A 6,000-nucleotide genomic window follows, 5' to 3' on the forward strand; every position below is an offset into this window, starting at 1 on the left:
TCCGGAAGACTGACAGTGCGTCCCCAAGAATTACAAGCGGAAGCGTTTTACTACACAATCAAACTTCTCTACTCTTGTGTACTTCACATCCATCTATGTGTGTGCAAGCCAGTAAATAGTCAGTGCATCCAAGACGAATATAGAATCCACAATGACATATTTCCGTCCAAAACTGGACATAATACAAAAGAGATGCAGAGTTCCTTCAAACCGTGGTCCTCTGATCTTACCAAAGCTCTCCTACTATTTGCTTGGCATTCCTAGATCTCTGAGACCACGTGTTCCTCTGAGCTTATGTAGACTCTGTCCAGTGGTCCTTCCACCTTGCTGCCTGGGTAGTGAGCCTAGGTGGACAGCTTCTCTTGAGCTAAGTCTGCAGCCCTGTATGCCTCCTTCATCTCCTAGATGTAGGCCCAAGGGAAGCCTTGCTGCTGCTCCTTTCTGCTTGTGAGTTGCTGCTCCAAGTGGTACCAAAATGAGGTCTCATGGCCCTTCTTTTATCGGGCCCTTCAAAAAATCGACTAGTCAGAGCCCTATTTGGGCTGACTGGGGCTCAGCTCCTTTCCCTTCAAAGGACAGCCTGGTTGGCTGGCTTGGACCAGGCCCACATCAGCTCCTTGCCTTGTGCTGTTCCAGCCCTTGTGTTGGGCCCCAAACTGCCGCAATCTGAGGTGTCTTCTTGCTTTGCAGATTCTGCCTCCTGCCAGGCCTCTGCCAGCCACTAGAATTGCTCCAAACACGCTGTATACCTGTCCGTACAGTCCATACCTGTGCTGACATCAGCCTCTATCTCATCGCCTTGTTTCCTGCCTGCAAACCCTGCGAAGATCTGCCCCTTCCATCTGTCAACAGCCTCTGGAAACATCTCTGCCAGATCTTCCCTCCATGGTGGCTTTATTCTGCCAGGAATCTCTGTCCTTGTGCTGCCCACATGGCAGCCTTTTTGCTGTCCATGTGGCAGCCCCAATTGTCCTATGGTCTACCCCCCTGATGCACTCCTCATTTGGGGGCTCACAGGTGGGGAGGTGAGCAACCCTAATCCAACAACCCATAGAGTATTAGTGTTTGCACAAGCATAGTGTCTAGAAATTTTTTCATCTCCCTATTCCATAGGTGTGCCTTCTTGCTTGTATTTTGGAAGTTGTATAGAGCCTTAAACCTTTAAACCTCCTAGGACCTTTCCAAACATGCATTCCACTTGTAGTTATTTGCAAAATCCAGCCTTAGGTATTTGTGTGTGGTTATCGCTTCCAAAGGCTTTCCTTCAAATGAGAATTCTATTTGAAGGAATGATGTTTTGAGTCCCACTCGCCATTACCTTTGTCTTTGCGATGTTGATTTGCATACCTGAATAGTTGCAAATATTGCTCATTGCATCCAAGTGTGCTTGCATGTCCCTCTTATCTTTTGCAAAGAAAACCACGTCATCCGCATATATGAGCAATAATAGGGCATAGCTAGCAACACGGACTCCCTTCTTTGCTGTTTGTTTTCATCCAAACTTCCAACTTATCTAAGAAGAGGCCGAAAAGAGTCCATGAGAGGAGGCAGCCATACTTGATTCCTATGTCACTGTGTATGATGATGTTTTCATGGAATACGATCCATCTATGCTAGTTCTAAAGAGACATGGAGGTGGGAGAATGCCAAGCTAACTAGGAACGGAATGGAAATATGGAAAGCAAATGAAAGAACAAGTGCTAGGCAATGATAACCAAAATACTCACATGATATAAAGCCTGATGTTGATTGATCTAATAGACAATAGACAAGTACAACACTAGATAGTGTGCCACTAGACTCTAGAAAGTCATAATGTCTATGGGATATCTCCCAATATGACTCGTGGCATGTCTAGGACTCACTAGACTATAAAACCACACCTAGACCACCTAGAGTACTCATTTTAGACTCACTTTGGCTTCATATTCTAACACCACCCTATGAAGGCAAGGTGAGAGACTACTGGAATGGAACCAAGAACAAAACATGACAATGACGGTCATCAAACTGTGCACCCTATGTAACTCAGACGCTAAAGTTTGAGCGTGTTTAGAGGTTGATCCAAGCACTCTCATGTGAGACTCAACATGCTCAGAGGCTTACGTTATAGCATGGCTACATGACCAGCTCATAGGTCTAAGAATACACCACTATCTTGGAACTCAGCCAAACTTGTTAACAAGACCTATCAAAGCCAATACATATGGCTCTTACAGTACATCTCTCCCTTGGCTTCATAACAGGACATGTTAGGAAGCCACACACCAAAATAGGAAAACCAATACATCTTTTTAGGAGGACTATCCAAGGCAGAGGACCTTTAGACTCAATGAAAACCAAACACTCAATACATATCATTTTAGGGGGACTACCCAAGGTAGAGGACCCGAAAATACATCAAGCTGTAGGAATAATAAAAATAGATCTCTTTGAGTAAGAGATGTCCTCCAAGCAATTTGCGGCACATGAGTGCCCATTCTTGTGTGTCGATGAAGATGTCAATGTAGCAATACACAGGAATGCCCCAATAAAGATGTTGGTGAAGTCCATGGGGCAGCTACATGGAGCACTCACATGGTGACTCTCAAAATGTCGGTCGGAGAATCACGAGATGTTGGACAGAAGCCTCAATTTGGGTTAATTTTGCTTAAGTTAGTAAAATCCCCAAATAAGAAATACAAATAAATGATGATTTTACATGGATTTTGGAAACCCCAAAAAGATTTACATAGTAAAGGCTTCAATTATGCCAAGGGAAGACAAGAAATAGAAAAGCCCCAAAATTTTAGGGAGCTAACTCATCAAATTTTTGTCCTAAAGTAATCGATCACAAAGTATCCAGGAGATAGTGTGTAGCAAATAGGGATGACAACCTCGAAAATAATCCTTCTCCAAGCAAATTGTGACGCACATTGTAGGCACAAGATAGCAAGGATGAATCAAGTTGTAGTAGAAATCGTGGAGGTCATACTCCACCAAGGATGGCGATGGCTCCTCTTGAAGTGGCAGTTGCTTGTGGTGCTGAACAGCTAGACCAAGCTTATGAGATTTGGAGCAGAACTACGTGGGCAGCAGCAGTAGCATGGTCTGCTAGATGACGGGCAGAGAGCTCAGACGGCAGATCGTACTGCAGTACGGAAGAGTGTATGGTCGATGAAGGGGCTTCCGGGCTAACTAAAGGATTGGTTGTTGGTGAGGCATTTGGAGCGGAAGGGATAGTTGATAGTTGATGGCGAGGCTAAGGGAATGGAGACTTTATCTAGGAGGAGAGAGGAGCTTCCATTTGCGAGCTTCTCTCATCCTGTAGGTAGAGTGAGACGAAGGGAAAAGTGAAAAGCTAGCTCTGATACCATATGAAGAGACATCGTGGTGGGAGAATGCCAAGCTAATTAGGAATGGAATGGAAATATGGAAAGCATAATGGAAAGGCAAAATGGAAAGCAAATGAAAGAACAAGTGCTAGGCAATGATAACCAAAATACTCACATGATGTAAAGCTTGATGTTGACTGATCTAATAGACAATAGACAAGTACAACACTATATAGTGTGCCACTAGACTCTAGAAAGTCACAATGTCTATGGGAAATCTCCCAATATGACACCTGGCATGTCTAGGACTCACTAGACTATAAAACCACAACTAGACCACCTAGAACACTCATTTTAGACTCACTTCGGCTTCATATTCCAACAAGTTCGGCTAGTAATACGTATCTTCTTGTAACGTCTGTATGTAGCTTCTTTGAGTTCAGAGGAACTTGAAGCTTTTTTAGTTTGTCTCGTAATTTTCTATGTGGTACCATGTCAAATCCTTCTTGAAATCTACAAAGCAACAATGGAGAGCTCCTTTCTTGTTCTTTTTTCCCTCCATTGTTGCTCTTATGGCAACCAATGGTCCAATGTTGACGATATCCCTTGTGCCACTGTCCATTTGCTGATTTTTTTGCTCAAGGATGGTTCCATATAAGTTGGCCATCAAGCTACTCACCATGATCGTAATGTATTTTTTTGCTACCTTGTTGTCCCCTCCTTCATGGATCGTGCTTAATTTCCATTCTGGGGGGAAGCCTCCTCTAATGCCTTATTCATGATCTCAGTTAGCACCTTCTTTGTCTTTTCCCCACTCCATTCCAGTAATTCAGCCACTAAGCCTTGTGTGCCTGCGGCCTTCCATTTGCTAGCTTTTCAGCCCTTTTTCCACATCTTTTTCTAATATTGCATTATGAGAAATTGTGATTGATCTTTTCTTCTCCGTCCCTCTCATAGAGGTCTTTGGAAAATTTTATCATGTCTTCCCATGGTGCTTTCTTCTCTTGTATATAACTGCCATCATGTAGCTTTCAAAAAAACTTTCTAGGGTTATTTTTAAGCTCCTTGAAGCTCTCAAGTTGTTTGCTTTTGAGAAAATCTGTTTTCTTGCATCGTACCATTTGTTTGTATGCTCTAGCTTTACCCTCCTTCTCGCTTGTGTTTTCTATTTTCCATGCTTTGTTTCCTGCTCTACATTCCTGGTTGTACTAGTTGTTTTGCAAAGCATGTCTTTGCTCCTCCCCTTGCTTTTTGTGAAGCATTTATGGGCTGTTTTCCACAGTATTTCTATCATGCAGTTAATCATTGCTTGGCATGTATAACATTGTGTTATTTTGGTTTCTTATCTGTGAGCTTTTGGGGTGGGTGGTATTTTTCTTTTTTTTTTGCAGCAAGCTTTGTTCCTTTGGATTCCAGTGACATTGCTTTGTCATTGGACTCCAGGGTCTCCCCCTCAAACTCGAGGTATTCCAAATTATGTCTTGCATCTGGCTTATTATCACAGAGTCAATCATGATTGATCCTTGAGGAGTGTTGTATGTATGTTCTTCTGTATCTTTGGGGGGCCAGGGCAGAGAGAGAGAGAGAGAGGAAAAAGAAAGAAAAAGATATCAACGTCCTCGGGAGGCCTATGGGACACAACACACATAAAAAAGATAAACACCAAACATTAGTTATAGGACTGAGAGTCTCTTGTGATTGTGTATAACACTCACTCACAAAGTTATTATAGGTTACTGTGACATGAAGTTGGGGGTAATAAACTTCATGCACCTCTTCACTTCTTGCTGCTTTCGAACTAAGTGATAGAGATATTCATCACTGGGAAAGGGACATTAAAAAGAAGCTTTTATACCAAGAGACCACACCATACTTTCCTCCCTTAGATGAGAATGAAGAGGGTAGCATGCCAAGTGATGTTATACTCAAGCATAGGGAGAAGGAAAGGATCAGCGGAGGCCATAATCTCAGTAAGCCGATCTGCGCCAAAGAGAAGAGAGATACGTTGTTGAAAGAAGATCTTGCGGCTCAACATGACATGAACTGATATATATCGAGGAGTTTGAAGGGGTTGATTCGGTCGGATGGGTAGGTTCTGAGAAAACATTACACCTCCTTCATAGATACCTTTACAATTAGCTCAAAACACTCTGCAAATTGTCATTAGACACAGAGGCCTATAACTTTCAGTAGAGACATGATATCAAAGATTCAAACACATATCCAAATGCGCCTTGAAATGGGCTTTGCTTTGATATAAGTTTCATAAGAAACAGAGAAGCGGTCGGAAAGATATGGGCAGTCTATTAGATGGGGGTAAAAACTGTATGAAAAAGAAACAGTCACACATAGAGAGTCATAGATTTTTGGTTTGACATCTAATATAATAATTGAAGACATAAGATGATGCTCCTTGAAGAGACCTCGCACTGATATAAGTTTCATCCAAATCGGACCACCGAGCGAAAAGTTATGAGCAAAATACTAACAGGGGGTCAAACTGTAAAAAAAAAAACACATACTCCTTCTACTGTTGCCATCTCCATGCTTAGACTTCATCAACGATCCAAGTCCCATAGAGGTCGCCTATGAGGGAAGGAAGAGCTCCCTTTGTGGCTTGGGAAATAGATAAACCATGTATGCGCAATGAGTGGCCGAATAGACAACACTTTTGAGCACTTTGAAA

The sequence above is a fragment of the Dipteris shenzhenensis genome, chromosome 29, assembly GCF_047967505.1.
Source record: "Dipteris shenzhenensis isolate YYH24624 ecotype China chromosome 29, Dip_SZ_1.0, whole genome shotgun sequence".
Taxonomy (NCBI): Eukaryota; Viridiplantae; Streptophyta; class Polypodiopsida; order Gleicheniales; family Dipteridaceae; genus Dipteris; species Dipteris shenzhenensis.